Raw genomic sequence first — 17,927 nt, 5'->3', positions numbered from 1 at the left:
TATCCAGGACAACTCCACGTCCCGAAAACGCCTCCACATCTCATCTCTTCCTCCCATTCCCCACACCCAGCAGCCCCCATGGCTACCGTTCCCACACCCATTCCACATTTTCTGTGGACATTGGGTTGGTTGTGTCCATTGCACACCTATGTCAAGTGAGGGCTTAGATTCCACATGGGTACTGGATGCACTGCTCCCGCTTCTAGTTGTAGACACTCTAGGCTCCATGTTGTGGTGGTTGACCTTCTTCAACTCCATGTTAGCTGAGTGGAGTAAGTTCAATAAATCAAAGTGTAGGAGCTGAAGTCTGTTGAGGCTCTGGACTTGGGTGTCATATTATCAGTCCAGAGATTCAAATCCCCTACATATATCTTAAACCCAGCACCAACTACAATTCCAATAAAGTAGCATGCAAGTCTTGTGAGAAGAGATCCCCTCTGAGTCCAATTCCATCACGCAGAAACACCAGCTCCAAAGAAGGGCCATCTGTCATGGCAGTGAACCCCTTCTGCCATGACCATAGAACCCGTGGGTCTCTTTATCCCTCAAAAGAACCAATACCTGGGGTTGTATCTACCTTATCTGTCTCTTAGACTCTGTTCAGTTGTACATAGGGGTATTCCTTCTGACAACCTCCAGACTCTTTTTTAGAGACTCACAGCCTTATAATCTCATTTCTCCTTTCCATTTCCCCCTTACATTAGGTCAAACTGCTTCCCGAAGTCATGTTATTATATGTAGACAGGTATATTCTGCTGTTTCGCATTGAATCTTTAATTCAAGGTCATTTTCTAGTTGCTTCTTCAGCTGGTATGTGGTAGTGATCCCTTGGTGGCAGGGAGGCTCATCCCCGGGTGTCGTGTCCCACACTGGGGGGAATGCATCGCATCTACACGCTGAGTTTGGCTGTGAGAGTGGCCACATTTGAGTAACATGAAGGCTGTCAGGAGGAAAGCCCCAGGCACAATGCTACTCTAGGCCTTGTTCTTATTGCAGGTGTATAGGCTCAAAAGTGTAGCCATTAGTATCAAGAGCCCACTGTTGGGCCCTCCCTCCTTCCTTCCTGGTTCTTGCCGTTGCACCTGGAGGATTGCCGCTGCTCTCCCAGGGCCCACAACAGTGACCCCCCGGCCAGGAGCCCAGTACCCCCCCAGCTGTTGTTTTTAATTGTTTCCACTATGAGTATATATAGACATTACCATATACCTTGGGCATATGCCCTGTATAACTCCCTGTCAACCATATATATCTTGTCAATAACATCCCATATCAGTATTCCTCCGCTGCCATTGTTGAACCACTCTGTGATTAGGTTGGCATTTTTAAAGTCTTTATTTATACTTGTTGAGATGGAACTACCATTTGTTTTTGTCTTTATAATTTCTCATAATTTGAACAGTTTGCTAGCTGCAGGTATTGCTTTTGTGAATCTCTTGGATAATCTTTTGGATATAGAGTAAAATATAAAGGAATTTCAAGTTTTCAAAAATACATATAAGTATATGGGAACATGGGAACTGTGTAAGATGATGAAGATTTTGTTTGAAACTACCTTTAATTATGTTTAAAGAGAAGCAAACATACATATCAGTTATATCCACCTATATGTGTACTAGTCGAGGTTCTCCAGAGAAACAGAACTGACATAATATGTAAATATGATCTTTATTATAGGAATTGGTTCATACCATCATGGGAATTGGCAAGTCTTGTGCCCTTCTTTAGGTAGGCCACAAGTTGGGAACTCCAATGAAGGTTACCATGAATTCTCCAGGAGAAGCTGGCTGGCTGAAATAGAGATAGAAATTCTTCTTTCTGACTGCTGCAATTGTCAGGTCTCTGTTTAAGGCCTTGAGCGGATTGAATGAGCTTTCTCTCATTGCTGAAGGTAATCTCCTTTGTTGGTTGAAGACTTAATCAGCCATAGATACAATCAGCAGACTAATGATTTAAATCCACAAAACACCCTTACAGTAACAACCAGGCCAGCGATTACTTGACCAAACAACTGGACACTATAACGAAGTTGACATATGAATGTAACCATCTCAGCATCTGTACAAAAATCATGTTCAGAAATCATACTTTTAATTATGGTGACAACTACAGTAACAATGTAATTAAAATTGAACCTTTGAGTCTATCTGTGTGTGTGTGTGAATATGTATATATGTGTGTAAGTGTATGTATGTTTATATATGTGTGAGTATATATACATGTAGATATATACAGAGAAGAGACAGAAACATTAGTGAAAGATTATAGATGAATATAAAACATGTAAATGCATCCAACCTCAAAATTCTGTTAGAATACACACCTGGGTCACAAAGATAGGAAGACTCAGATGCAAACTTTATTCATGCTCTAACATAATGTGTCAGTATATATTTTAAAGATAAAATGATGAAATTAAATTTTAGATAAAAGTATAAGCTACAATTCTGAGGAAGGTAAAAAAAAAACCCATACAGTATCTGATGCATATGTGTATAGTTGTGAGTGAATATTCGTTTTAGAGTGTATATATATATATATATATGAATGAAGAAGCATATACATATAATAAAGCATAATAAAGATTAGACAACATAGGCCTTGAAATCACGATACCTGAGGGATAGTGGTTTAGACGTTTAATTTCCAATTATTAAGTGTCTGTATGAACTGAAAATTTTTTCATTGAGATCCTAATAGTTATTAGTAAATGTGGATATCAAGAGACTCCTTGTAAATGTTTTATTTACTAAAAATCAGGTTCTGTAAATTTTTCATGGTAATGACAAACTGCCCAGGAAATAGGAGTGAATATTTGACCCAAACCACAACATATAAATCCTATTTGAGTGTAAACTAATTGTTGGTTATGGATCTAAATGTAGAAGTTTGTATGTGTATATTGAAATAAGAATATGAGTACATACAAATTAAGGTTGTATGGATATATTATCTAATTATTATTAGTTTTACAAAAATTAACAGGTTTTATGACGTGCTTAACATGGTTATTATCTGAATTTTTTGCAACCCTATTTCTTAATTACTAATGAGAAAATATTACATGACTGATCCCTAAGAGAAAAACAGTGACAGAAACATACATGGTAAAGCGATAGGAAATAGTCAAAGTCCCTTTAATGACACTGGAAAATGCTTGTGTTCCAATGTAAAATGATGAAACCAGAAGAAAAAAACTGTGTTGCATCTAATTGGAACATATTTGAGCATATGTGTCACTCCAAGTGGGACATTGACAAGCAGACTTGAGAGCTATCTGGACCCTCTTTTCAGGGTTCCAGCCAAAGGGCCCCTTTCTATTCAACACACAAGGAAGGCCTAGTACCTAGGCCAGGAAATGCACACCTAGGAAATGAACCTGGGAAATGACAGGTGCCCTGGTGCCCAGATTTGCTCTTCTCCAGGCCCTTAGGTGCAACCATTTTCTTTTCCCTCTTAAGCCTGCAAGTCTGAGGCTTAGGCCAGTACACCTGAGGCTTGCTCCCTCAACCCCCATACCACAAGACAATCTGATACTTTGAGAAACTGGCCAGAAAGAAAAGGAGAGCTACGAAGACTTGGTCGAATTTCTTGAAAAGATGCCGGATGAGGGTAGGGATTTTAGACCTCAGTTTGATTTCAAATGGAAACCGAAAAGCAAATACACAACATTGTGGGCAGATCTGTTCAAAAGAGGCAAGATGCAAACCAGTCACGTTTCCCGGCACCTTTGGCACTTGGTGCCATTTTTTTCAGACGGTGAGGGCGGGAGAAGAGGACAAAGACGCAGGGATGGCTACAATTCCTTGGGGCAACACTGCCATCGTGAGGAACTAGTTGGAAAATAGCCTCCAAGGCTTCGCGGAGAGGTTTTTAGTTTGTAAAGACACATTGAGTAATGAGGCAGAGCAGACAGGGGCCCCAAATCAGAGCTCAGTACCTCTTCCTGAAGCCTACCGGGAGCTTTGGACAAAGGTGGGGTCCAGGAGTGGAAACGGGCCAGTGAGGGTGCTGGACTGAACCAGTAGCTGCCACGAAGTCGGGGAACAGGAAGTCATGGGGTGGGGCCTTGGTATGCTCCCAGTGTGGGCGGGACTAGGAGAATCCACTAATGAGGTGCAGACCCTGTGGGCTTTTGTCTCTTCTCCCTAGTCTCTCAGAGCGGGAGGCGGGCTGGCACGTGGTGTCCCCTTGCCCTGGGCTTGGGCCCTTTTTGGTAGCAGAGTCAGAGGGAAGGACAGGCCAATTGCAGGTGGCATATAGCAAGAACCTGTGTGCTTCCTAGAGGTCTCAGGTGCACCCAAAATATTTGGGGACCAGTTGCCTCGAGCTAGGAGGGCCTGAAGAGAAATGGAATCATCCAGCTAAGCCAAGAAAGGTTAGAACTCTTCTAGGGGATCAGATGCGCACAAACAGATGGGGACCAAAAACAGTGAAGAGGATTGAAGAGGAACCCACATTTTAAGTCTTTGTCTGCTGGAGGTGACAGTACCTGTGGCCTGGCTTCACTTCTTCATACATGGCTGTTGTAGCAGGTACATTATAAAGAAGGGTGCTTGTTTCTAGAAATGCAAAAACAGGTGGCAAAATTTTAAAACATGTCAATTTTCCAAAGATTATTTAATGATGTTTGAAAAGCATTCAAACTCTAAGTGAGGACAATTTGTTTTAACGCACAAGGTACAAGGGAATTCGGACGTTATCTCTTTAAAAATACACATTAAATGTGCAAAGAGAAGAGATGAGAATGCAAGGCAAAGATATTTTTAAAGTAGCTATTTCTTCATATGATTGAGGTGCCATTTATTTTCTAGTTGATAATTTCTCAAAATTTGAATGCTTTGCCAGCGTCTGGTATAACTTTTGTAATATCTTGGAGAAAAAAAGATCTTCAAAATATTTTAAAATTTCCAACACCCAAAATATTTATTAATATGTAAGTAGTGTTCCAGTATGTGTTCAATTATGTTAAAAGACAAGCAAACACATAACACACACTTACCCATGTATATGCATATGAACATTTTTTAAAGCTATATATTTACACTCATGGTCAGCACTGTAATAAGAATGCATTTGAACTTGATGTACTTAGTCAATATGTTTATATCTGTGTTTGTATTTATATAAAAAGATTTTAGTGAAAGATTATACCTGAGAGGAAAGGGTGTGAGTACATTACCTTGAAATGTGCTAGGATATACATCTGTGTAACTGAATTTGAGATAAGGGTATTTCAAGCTCCATTTATAGAATTATATTTCTTTCTTTTTAGCTTTTAAAGATAAAATTTCAAGATAAAAATTTGGGATAAATTTTGAGAAGGATACAAAAGAAACCCTAATATTCTGAGTTCTAAATATGTAGTTCCCATTCTAATATTAATTTTAGAACATCTCTATATATCTATCTGTCTGTCTGCCTATCCCCATAGTAATAGTAATGATTAGGTAAGGCAAGTCTCAAAATTAAGACTCCTGTATGGTGGCATTTTAGGCATTTTATGTCCTGTTTATTATTAAATATTTGCGTGTATCAAAAAAATTATGTGAGAACCTATTTTTCAATGAATAGGCTAATCTAGAATTTCTTTTTATTGTTTTATTTTCTAAAACCCAGGTTTTGCAACTTTTTCATGATAGTTTCAAATTGCCTAAGAATCAGAAGTGAAAATTTAGGATCTAAACCACGATGATACAATTTAAATGTAAATCTATTGTGTATAACCTTCAACTGTGTGAGCCTGTGTGTGTGTGTGTGTGTGTGTGTGTGTTGGAAGGAGTGGAAGTCAATATGCAGAGGATCATGGGTGTTTATAATAAGAGGTTGTATGATAGCGCTTTTACTCTTGATCATGATTATTTTCTGAATCCTTTGCAAGCTCCATGTTTTTAGTTATTAATGAAAAATACCATAAGACATAATCAGCTACACATACATACAAAATAAAGTCAGGAAGGTGTTAAAGGTCAGTTAGTGATGTTGGAAAATGCTTGTTCCGATATTAAATGATGAAATCATGAGACAAAATTATGTCTCCTATGACTGGAATTTATATATATATAGTATAAATGTGGCACTGAGTATGGGAGGAAGCAGTCCTGAGAATTATCTAGATCCTTTTCTTAGGCTGTTTCCCACTCAACATGCAAAATCTAATACCTAGACCAGAAAATGGAGAACTTCCAGGGAACCTGGGAAGTGAGCCAGGTTAAGAACCATGTGTCCTTGTGCCTGGATTTGCTCTTCTGCAGGCAATTAATTTCCATCATCTTCTTCACTTTCTCAGTCCTGGATCCCCAAGAACCGACTTTGAGGCAGACAACTTGATAACTCAGTGCCGGGGATCAAGGCTAAGGAAAGAACAGCAGACATGTGAAGCCTTGGAGGTGTGGAAATTGAATTCTTGAAAAGAGAATATAGTTGAGGAGGGTGGGTGGTTTAGGCCTCAGTTTGATTTGAGGTGGAAACCCGGAACTAGGAGAGTTCCCCCCCAACAAGGCAAGTTGCAAGTCTGCCCAGTTTCCTGACTCATTTTGTCTCTTGGCGTTTTTTTCAGACTGGAGGGGCGGGAGGAGAGGCCCTGGGGTTAGGGCTGATTCGCTTTTTAGAGCAACACTGCCATCAAGAGGAAGTAGTTTGAAAAAACTCACATCTGTTCGTATGAATTCCCATTAGGCCTAGCCTTTGAGAAAGATCTGGCTTGTGAGGAAGTTAAGGACGGCCCTGACCCCACGCTGGGCCTCCTTTACTTCAACCTTAGCCCTCTAGGGGGCGCTGGTCAAATGCTGTATCCTGGTGAAGAGGCTGAGGAGTGAGGGAGGGGACAGGATTGAGCAGGCAGCCTCCTAGGAGACCACGCGGAGGAAGTTGTGGGCGGGATTTCATTCTCTTTGCAGTGAGGGCAGGGCTAGAGGGAACTGCTCAGAGCCTATGCCAGTCCTCAGGGCGTTTGTCTCCTGTACCAGCCCTTTGGAAAATAAGGCACTATATTTGGCACAAGGTATCTTTGCACTTTGAGGCTTAGCGCCCCTGTGGCAGCTATATCAGAGTGTGGGTGGGAAAAAAAATTCCCAGTTCCAGGTGTTATCTAATAGAAGCCAGTGTATTTTCTGTGGATCTCAGGCATACCCAAAGATCTGGTACCCTATTGCCTGGAGCAAGTATATGCCTCCCTGCCAAGTCAATAACCTCAAGAACATCAGTAGGAGTACAAATGTTCAGTCCCATGGGGACCAAGAATGGAGAATATGACCTGGAAGAATTCTTTTACTCCTAAGGGACCAGATGTAGTGACTTTGCAGCTTTTTTCTAGGACCCAGTGTGAAGGCCTAGTCTCTTAGAGGGACCTGCTGTCATCTCAACTCTCCTAAGGAAACAGAAAGGTACTTTAGAAGTTGACTTTCCCCAAAGGAAGGTCAGACCCTGGGGGCTTAAGACTGACTGTTCACTTATAGTAGCCAGTATTAGTCTCTGTGCCTACCTCTCGGCCTTTTACTGATGAAGATTCCATAAACACCTAAGAAGACAACCTCATTTGGAGAGTTGACCACATAGGGTCCCAAGAACACTTATCCCAGCATAGCAAAAGATGCTTAAATTTCTTAGGAATCAATGTATCCCTCTTCTGTATCAGTTGTGGTTGTAGTAGCTAACCTCTTATAGAAAAGGAAGGAAAATTTTTTTCTGGTGCACTGCTCTATTGTCTGATCACCTCCTGTGCTCTGTTGACCCAGTGGAGAACTACAACATCTACTAGCAAGCTTTTAGCAACTACTATTAATTGAATATGGTCCCTGGGGAAATTGGCTCTCTTGCTATCCAAGCCTGGGCCTAGCTGTCCTTGAGACTCTTCTTGGTTCAGGGCAGCAATAGTCTATGGACATGGGTATCATTGGCTCCCAGGAGTGTTTGGAGACTTTTGAGAAAGCATCCCTCAATGGTCCCAAGTACCCTGTGGCCTACTTCAGCTGAAGAAGATGGTTTTGGAATCAAGCCATCCTAGGTGGCTGTTATGGGTTGAATTGTGTCGTTCCCCGCCCCTAAAAAATAAAAACAAAACAAAGCTATGTTCAAGACCTAACTCCTGGTCCTGTGTATGTGACCTAATTTGGAAATAAGGTCTTTGAAGATGTTATTAGTTAAGGAGGTTGGACTGAATTAGGGTGGGTCCTAATCCAATATGACTGGTATCCTTATAAGAAGAGGAAATTGGACACATCAAAAGACAGATTAGAGAATACCATGTGATGACTTGAGGCAGAGAATGCTATAGCTTGCCAGCAAGCCATCTCCAGAAGCCAGAAGAGAGGCATGGGACAGCTTTTTCCCTGCAAGTTTGTGGGGAATCATGGCCCATCTTTTACTTTTTGATTTCAGACTTCTGCCCTCCACAACTGTGGGACGATAAATTTCTACTGTTTTATGTCATCAAGTTTATTGTACTTTGTTATGGCAGCCCTAGGAAACTAAGAGAGTGACTAATACGAGGAAACGGAATGGAAAAGTAAAGTCTGTCTTTCTCTACCTATTACATGCATGAATACCTCAAGTGAACATACAAACACATATGGATAAAAAAAAGTGAACAGACACAAAGGAAGTATTTGGAAATCTTCTGGTCAAACAACTAACAGTGTCTAACTTTATAGAATGTTTCCAATTGTGTGACTTCAGGTATTAACTTTATACCTGTATGAAGTCTTGAAATGTTGACAGCAACCAAGGTTTACATTTGAAATTCAAAGAAAATCAAGAAACCATCATTCCAATATATAATTAAGGGAATAACATGTTACAAGATCTACCTTTCTCTAAAAAATATGCATTCCTCTATGTCCATACAGAAATGTTTAGAATCCTCTTAACTGTTATGCAAACAGATGCTATTTCCAAATTCTACTCAACAGAAAATCCAAGTTTTCTGAAGCATATTTAATGACATATCAAGATGCCTATGTGGTATAAGACCCGAGAAAACTATCAGAATAAAACAACTCAGACTGAAGGATATTCCACATGTAAGTTAATTTCATACCAACAAACTGTAATAGCCTATGCATGTGCATACATACACACACAATTTTATAATATAAAATAAAAGCTACATGCAATAGATCAATATCAATGGAATATCTATTATGCTTCGGTGCCTTAGAGTATTGTTTCTTTACTGCTTTGTATTTGCTTAATTTACTGATTTCTTTCTAGATGTATATGCTATTATGGTTTGATGAATAATAAAGGAATGCTGTGAGATTTAATAATAAAAACTCTGATCTTTTCCATCAATAGTTAAGGCTTTTAGAAAGTGTGTTATTATCTAATATTCAGTCAAGAATTCATGGCACCAAATTCAATGTACAGTGTGATCAGGATGGATTTGAAGAAATGGAGATATTTATTATGTGTGTCTTATGTCTTTGTATGTATTTAGCATTTTGCTGTGGAATATAAGAATTACATTGCTGAGATGAAGACTAAATATATTTAATTAAATGACGCCAGCTCTCCTGAACAATTGTGTTTTTCTTTTATAATATTTAAATGAATGTATTTCTCAAGCTGCAAATAGTGGTTTCCTCAGGAAAGAGGAATTTGGGATTTGGGACAGGGTTTTTAATTAAAACAAATTTTTTTTAGGAGGTACCAGAGATTGAACCCAGGACCTCATACATGCAAAGCAGGCACATAACCACTGAGCTACACCTGCTCTGCTCCATTTGTTTTTGATATATTTATGTATTCTAAAAGATTTTTCAGGAAGCTGATCATATATTTGTAATTTGAGAAGCAATCCAGAACCAATATGTTTAGAAGACATTGTTGGTAAAAAATTGATTTGTTGGTCACTTGAGACCTAGTGTATTTATATTTCTAAATAAGCACATATATCAGGAGGATTGAAGACACCCACATTTTAAAAACCCTTGTCTGTTTGAGGGGGTAATACTTGTGACCACACTGTACTTCTTTATACAAGGCTAATGTATTAGGTTATTTTGTAAACAGATATGATTAATTCTAAGAAATGCAAAGGATGAGAGGCAATGTTAACAATATTAAGTATTGCAAGGTATATTTAATGATGTTTGCAAAGATCTCTATACTAAGTGACGATAATATGTTGGAATACTTGAAGTACAAGGAAATTGAGATTTTAGGTTAAAAATATATGTGCATAGGGAAGACACAAGAATATATGACAAAGACACTTTAAAAGTTGTTTTTCTAGTTTTGACTGAGGTACCATTTGTTTTTGGCTTTAGCATTTCTCAAAACATAAATAGGTTGCCAACAGCAAGTGCTACTTTTGTAATCTCTTGGAAGAGAATCCTCTTTCTAGAATAAAATGTAAAGAAATTTCAAAGTGAAAATATTAATATATATTGATATGGGAGCTTGCAATTTAGATAAGACTTTATGCAGAACTACACCCAATGAGTTAAATTATAAGTAAGGAAAACATATATGTATATATAACTTTAAAAACCACATTTATACTCGTGGGCAGTATTATACTGAGTATGCAATTGAGCTTAATGCACAAAATCTAAATTTATGTGTGTATATGTAAGTCTCTTTGTGTGTGTACAGAGAAAGAGGGAGAAAGAGAGAGCTCAGTGAAAGAATATAGATGCATATGAAGATTGTGAATGTGTTCACCTAAAGAGTTTGTGAGAATATGTCTGGAACACATAATTTGAGCAATGTAAATTTGAAATTTTATTTATTTACTTCAGCTTTATTTCCTTACGTTTAAAAATAAATATTTTAAGAAAATTTCAAGAGAAAATTTTGAGAAAGTTGAAAACATAGGCAACTTGTTTTGAGTTATATGTAGTGCCTGATCCAATATGGGTTTAAGAATATTTATATGTTAGCCTAGCAAATATATTAGCCAAAAAAGGACACAATATTCATATAATTGAGAATGGCATCATAGGTACTTTATACCTAGTTCTTTTTTTTACATGCCTTCATAAATTGAAATTTTTTTCATTGACATGATATATTTAATAAATAGGACAATATAAAGTTTTTCTAATGATTAAAAATGAGGACTTGCAAATTTCTTATAATATTGTCAAATTGCCCAGAAATCAGGAATGAAAATTTCCGTGCAAACCATAATGTACAAATATATCCAATTTTAATATAAATTTAGAGTTGCATGTGAATTTAAATATATAACTCTGTGTATTGAAAAGAGTGGAAAGACATAATCCAAAAGTTTATCAGTGGTCTTAACAGATTTTATAGCAGTGCTTTTCTTCTTGATCAACACATTGTTATTTCTGAATCCTGTGCAAAAACCCTATCTTAGTTACTAATGATGAAAGGGTTTTAAGATTGATCTCTAAAAGAAAAATCCTAACACATGCACAAACATATGACTTATAGTAAAGTCATAGAAGCAGTGGAAGGCCATTTAATGACATGGGAAAGTATGTATCTTAACGAATATTAAATGAAATGTTAAATGAAACCATGAGACAAAACTGAGTAACTTCTGATTAGATTTCATATATTTTGTACCACATGGGGCATTATATAGCATACAGAGGTGAGAGCTATCTGGGAATTCCTCTTATGTTCCCAGCCAGATGGCTGCTGACAAACACATAAGGCCCAGTTCCTCACCCAGAAAATGGGGAACTATTTGGGAGCCTTGGAGATGAGCCAGGACAAGGACATGTGTATTAATACTTAGTGATGCCCTCCCCCAGGCCTGAAGTTTCCAGAATGTTCTTTTTCTGTTTAGGTCTGGATCCTTGAGACTTTCCCCCAAAACATACAACTTCATACCTAGGAAAATACTGGAGAAGTAACGGTGAGTGAGCAAGAGCAGAACTGTGAAGATGAGATCTAGTGGAAATTAAATATTTATAAAGAACCCATGCCTGACCAAGGTGGGCAGTTTAGATTGCAATTTGATTTCAGATGGAAACCAAAAGCAAAAGTACAGCCTTGTGAGTAGGTTTCCTCAAACGGGTCACCAAGTATCCTGGCGCCTTTGTCTCTTAGTTGTGTTTTTTTCAGACTTGATGGGTGGGAGAAGAGGGCATGAAGGCGGGGCTTGTTGGCATATCAGCAGCACTACTGCCATCGTGAGGAAATAATTTGAAAACATCCTAAGTGGCTATTGCTTCATGCTCCCAAAAACTTTCTATTTAGAAAGATCCATCCTGTAAAGCATGACATCTAATTTTGCTTTCTCCTGATTCCCTTTCAAGGTGAAGGCAAAAAGATTTTTCAAGAAATATAAGCTATAAAGATAGAGAAAAGAAGAGACAACACCAACAATATTTTAGAAACTGGGAGCAGATGGAAAAGTAATAAATGAATAGCAGACAAGAGGAAAAATTCCTAAATCAGTAGAAGGTAAAGTAGAGAACCAACTGGATTTAAATCAAAACCAGACCAAAACGCACTCACACACACAGACTTAGGAATTGGTTTTACTTTGGTTTGGGGGTAGGAGGTAGCACTAAAATATAAAGGATTTTAGTTTTTAAAATCTCTTTAAGCAATCAGGGGACTTCTAGCTTCTTCCGAGAATGTAGAAAGCTAGAAAAAAAAGATATTTCCATTCTAAAAACAATCTAAAAAATCATGTTTCTTGAATTCATCAGAGAGCCGAGAAAGCAGAGTAATTAACTGGCCTGAACTCTATGTAAAGACGGCTGGCCCTAAGGAAAGAAGAGGGGAAAGGATGAGACAAGATGGAAGCACCAGAAAAGAAGGAAATAAGAATTCAATTAAACTTTTAATGAATTATGAATGACTAAGTATGAGAGTATAGAAGTCTTGGGAGCCATGGACCTTCACTGGGTGCTCATGAGAAAGATTGGGGGTAAGACAAGAAATAAGAGAGAGCCTCAGTGCTGGAAGCCTAGAGGCAGGGACCAACAGCTTTGGGAAAGGCACATTGCCTTGTCTGGATGCATTTCTCTAAGGACAAAAGCTGTAAACCACTGAGGACAAGTCAGTAAACCCTGTCACAGCTTGGGCCCAGGTGAAGACCCATTATAGCTTGGGGAAGGGAAAATAAAAGCTCTTTATCCTTATGGAAGGGTTTGGAAACCCCCCAGACTACTAGAGGTCTCCTACTGCTAGCGAAGGGCAGGATCTCTGAGAATCCCATCCCTGAGATCCAAGGATGCACGACCTGCTTAAGATGGAGTATAGAGCAGGACAACAGAAAAGCTTCCACCGTGTGCAAGCATCAGGTAATAAGAAATAGCAAATACCACTAGGGGAGGTCCAAGGGCATGGATAGAGAGACCCTCTAAGAGGCACAGGTATACAAAGAAATCATAAAGCCTTTCAGAAGAGAGATGGAAACTTTAAAGAAATGCCAAATGGAAATGCTAGGAATAAAAAACTAACAGAAATGAGGTATGTTTTCAAAGGATTCATTAGTACACAGAAAAATTGGGGAAGGATTAATAGCAAGTATGTAAACTACTGTAGAAAGAGAAAAAACAGTTTGGGGGAAAAAGTACGTACAACCAAAAATCTGAGGGATAATATCAATTGATCTAATATATTCAGTTTGAAACATGAGCATATGGAACAGAATATCTGAAAAGATAATGGCTGAGAATTAAACAAAAAAAGACTTCAAACCACCAATCTAAGAAGTTGAGAGAATTCCATAGAATAAACACATACATACAAAGAGGCATCATAGTAAAGCTCCTGAAAACCAAAGATAAAGAAAAATCTAGAAGGCCACTGAAGACAAAGTCATTCCATGGAGAGGAAAAAATATAAGATTATTTGCAGCAGACTTCTTGTCAGAAGTTATTCAAGCTATGAGGAAATAAGAGTGGTGGCTTTACATTACTGGAAAAATACAAAACTATCTACATAGAATTTTATACCATCAAAAATATCTTCCGGGAAAAGGTTTTCTGGTGGATGTGTGGGAGTGCTGTATATTATATATATACATTGCTGTGGTCTAGGACTCCTGTGAAGAAAAGCTGAATAATTAGGGGGGGGGGGGGGGAAAAAAAAAAAGAAAAGAAAAAAATAGGATGTGGAATTTTTTCAAGTCAACATTCTTTATCTAAGTTCTTTATCTAACTTTATCCAAGTTCTTTATCTATCCTTTAAACTCATCGCTATATGCCATTCCCTAGTAAGGGACCATGACATTATATTGGGCTTCAAATTTCGGGGAGTTCTGGATCACAGAGTGTTTCAACAATGGCAATGGAGGGATACTGGTATGGGATACCAATGACAGGTGATATATGACTGACAGGGAGCTGTACAGAACATATGTCCAGGGTGCATGGTAATGTTTGGATATACTCATAGTGGCAACAATTAAAAACCACAGTAGGGGGGGTACTGGGTTCCTGGCCAGTGGTGCTCTGTCGTGGTCCCTAGGGGAGCAGCGACAGTCTCCCAGGTACAGTGGTGGGGACCGGGAGGGAGTGAGGGTTCAACAGTGAGCCCCTGATACTAATGACTATGCTTGTGAGCTGATAAACCCAAAATAATAACAAGGCCTAGAGCAACTTTGTGCCTGGGAATTTCCTTCTGTCAGCCTTCATGTTACTCAAATGTGGCCAGTCTCGAAGCCAAACTCAGCATGTAAATGCAATGCCTTCCCCCCAGCGTGGGACATGACACCCGGGGATGAGCCTCCCTGGCAACGAGGGACCACTATCAACTACCAACTGATGATGCAACTGGAAAATGACCTTATACGGAAGGTTCAATGCGGATCAGCAGAATATCCATGTCTACATAAAATACCATGACTTTAAAATGCTGTTTGACCTAAAGTAAGGGGGAAATGGAAAGGAGAAATGAGTTTATATGGCTACGAGTTTCTAAAAAAGAGTCTGGAGGCTGGCAGAAGGTTTGCCCTCATGCACAACTGAGCAGAGTCAGAGAGACAGATAAAGCAGATACAACCCCCAGATATTGGTTCCTTTGAGGGCTAAAGAGACCCATGGGAGTTATGGTCATGGCCGATGGGGTTAACTACCAGGGCAGATGGCCCCTCTTTGGAAATGGTGTTTATGTGTGATGAATCTGGACTCAGATGGGATCTCCCTTCATAAGACTTTCATGCTAATGTGCTGGAGGTGCAGTTAATGTTGGGGTTTAAGATATATTTAGGGGATTTGAATCTCTGGACTGACAATGTGATAGCCAGGTCCTGAGCCTCAACAGACTCCAGCACCTACAATCTGATTTATTGGACTTACCACACTCAACTAAGATGGAGGTGAAGAAGGACAACCACCACACCATGGAGCCTAGAGTGATTACAACTGAAAATGGGAGGATTGCATCCAGCATCCAGGTGGAATCTGAGCCTCCTCTTGACATAAAGGTGCAATGGACACAACCAATCCAGTGTCCACATAGAAGAGGTGGCATTGGATTGGGAAAAGTGGACATAATGGACAAAGGGTATGGGGAAAGGCAGGAAGAGATGAGAGGTGGAGGCGTCTTCGGGACATGGAGCTGCCCTGGATGGTGCTTCAGAGGTAATCACCGGACATTGTAAATCCTCACAGGGCCTACTTGATGGAATAGAGGAGAGTATGGGCCATGATGTGAACCAATGTATATGAGGTGCAGAGGTGCCCAAAGATGTACTTACCAAATCCAATGGATGTGTCATGATGATGGGAACGAGTGTTGTTGGGGGGGGGGAGAGGGGGGGTGGGGGGGTGGGGTTGAATGGGACCTCACATATATATTTTTAATGTAATATTATTACAAAGTCAATAAAAAATAAAAAAATTAAAAAAAAAAATATCTTCCGAAAATGAAGGAAAAATAAAGGCTTTCAGACAAAATCTAAGAGACTTTGTTATCACCAGACCTTCACTACAATAAATATTATTAAAGAAAACTCTTCAGGCAGAGGAAATGTGATACCAAACAGAAACTTGAATTGACACAAAGAAATGGAGATCTGTGGAAATGGTCAAAGTAAAGGTAAATATGAAGGATTAATTTTGTAAGTTTTAATTGCTCTAAAGTATATTTAGTTAACTAGTGGAAAAATAGTAGCATATGTAAAATTAACATCTATGATGACAAGAGCGCAAAAGATGGGTGGTCACAATTGAGAGTATATGATTACCAAGTTCTTATACTACATGAGAAGCAGTATGTTATTTGAAAACATACTGGGATTAATTACATGTTTTTTTTTTAAAACCCGGGTTGAATCACATAAGAAAATAAAAAAGAAGTGTAACTAATGAGGCAATAATGGTGATAAAATTGGAAACAAAAAAAAAAATTTTTTTAAAAATTAATCTTTATATATTTAGGGGATTTGAATCTCTGGACCGACAATGTGATAGCCAGGTCCTGAGCCTCAACAGACTCCAGCACCTACAATCTGATTTATTGGACTTACCACACTCAGCTAAGATGGAGTTGAAGAAGGACAATCACCACACCGTGGAGCCTAGAGTGATTACAACTGAAAATGGGAGGACTGCATCCAGCATCCATGTGGAATCTGAGCCTCCTCTTGACATAGAGGTGCAATGGACACAACCAATCCAATGTCCACATAGAAGAGGTGGCATGGAATTGGGAAAAGTGGACATGGTGGACGATGGGTATGGGGAAGGGCAGGAGGAGATGAGAGATGGAGGCGTCTTTGGGACATGGAGCTGCCCTGGATGGTGCCTCAGAGGTAATCACCGGACATTGTAAATCCTCATAGGGCCCACTGGATGGAATGGAGGAGAGTATGGGCCATGATGTGGACCATTGTCTATGAGGTGCAGAGGTGCCCAAAGATGTACTTACCAAATCCAATGGATGTGTCACGATGATGGAAACGAGTGTTGTTGGGGGGGGAGAGGGGGGGTGGGGGGGGTGGGGATGAATGGGACCTCACATATATATTTTTAATGTAACATTATTACAAAGTCAATAAAAAAAAAAATTAATCTTTAAAAACAAAAAACCAAAAACAAAATGCACAATTCTGATGCATGCAAGGAGTGCCCTGCCATGCGGGGATGTCCCCCGCATAGGGGCGCCCCATGCGCAAGGAGCGCACCCTGTAAGGAGAACTGCCCAGTGCAAAAAAAGTGCAGCCTGTCCAGCAGTGGCGCTGCACACACGGGAAGCTGACGCAGCAAGATGACGCAACCAAAAGAGACACAGATTCCGGGTGCCCCTGACAAGAATACAAGCAGACAAAGAACACACAGCGAATGGACGCAGAGCAGACAACTGGGGGGGCGGGGAGGGGGAGAGAAATAAATTTTTTAAAAAAATCTTAGAAAAAAAAACTTAGTTGGTCAAACAGAAGTCCAGGAATGATGAGAGAGAAAAAAAAGGAACAAATTTACAGCAACTTAGAAGATGATAAACTTAAATCCTACCATATCAATATAATTCAATGTAAATGACCCACACACTCAAATTAAAAGACAGATTTTCAGATCAGATTTTTAAAGTTATGTGCCAACTATATAGGAAATCCACTCTTTATATAAAGACATAGATATATTAAAGTTAAAATTATAGAAAATATATCCTAAGCAAACACTAATAAAAAGAAAGCCATAGTGCCTCTATTAATCTCACACAAAGTAGACTTCAGAACAAAGATTATTACCAGGGATAAAGAGCAACATTACAAAATGTTCACCAAAAAGACATAACAATCCTAAGTGTTCATTCATGGGAAAAGAAAGCTTCAAAATTCGTGAACAAAACTTAATAGAACTGAAAGGAGAAGCAGACAAATCCACATATACAGTTGGAAATTTCAATTCCAAATATGTACCACTCTCAGTAATAGAAACAATAGACACAGGATCAGTAAGGATATAAAAGAAATACTATCAACCAACTAGACCTAACTGATGTTTGTACTTCATGCCACCCAACAACGGCAAAATACAATCACCAATAAAGAC

At 39.0% G+C, this 17,927-nt stretch overlaps 1 long non-coding RNA gene across 1 annotated transcript; it reads left to right on the top strand.

The window, feature by feature from the left end:
- The first annotated feature begins 4,160 nt into the window (after window positions 1-4,160).
- On the top strand, window positions 4,161-14,001 carry LOC111758989 (uncharacterized). Its single transcript, XR_002793094.3, has 3 exons — window positions 4,161-4,532; window positions 11,762-11,830; window positions 12,234-14,001. It is a non-coding gene; the product is annotated as an uncharacterized lncRNA (long non-coding RNA).
- Window positions 14,002-17,927: the final 3,926 nt, after the last annotated feature.

This window comes from Dasypus novemcinctus, chromosome X, assembly GCF_030445035.2.
Source record: "Dasypus novemcinctus isolate mDasNov1 chromosome X, mDasNov1.1.hap2, whole genome shotgun sequence".
Taxonomy (NCBI): Eukaryota; Metazoa; Chordata; class Mammalia; order Cingulata; family Dasypodidae; genus Dasypus; species Dasypus novemcinctus.
This window is presented reverse-complemented; position numbering and strand designations above follow the sequence as displayed.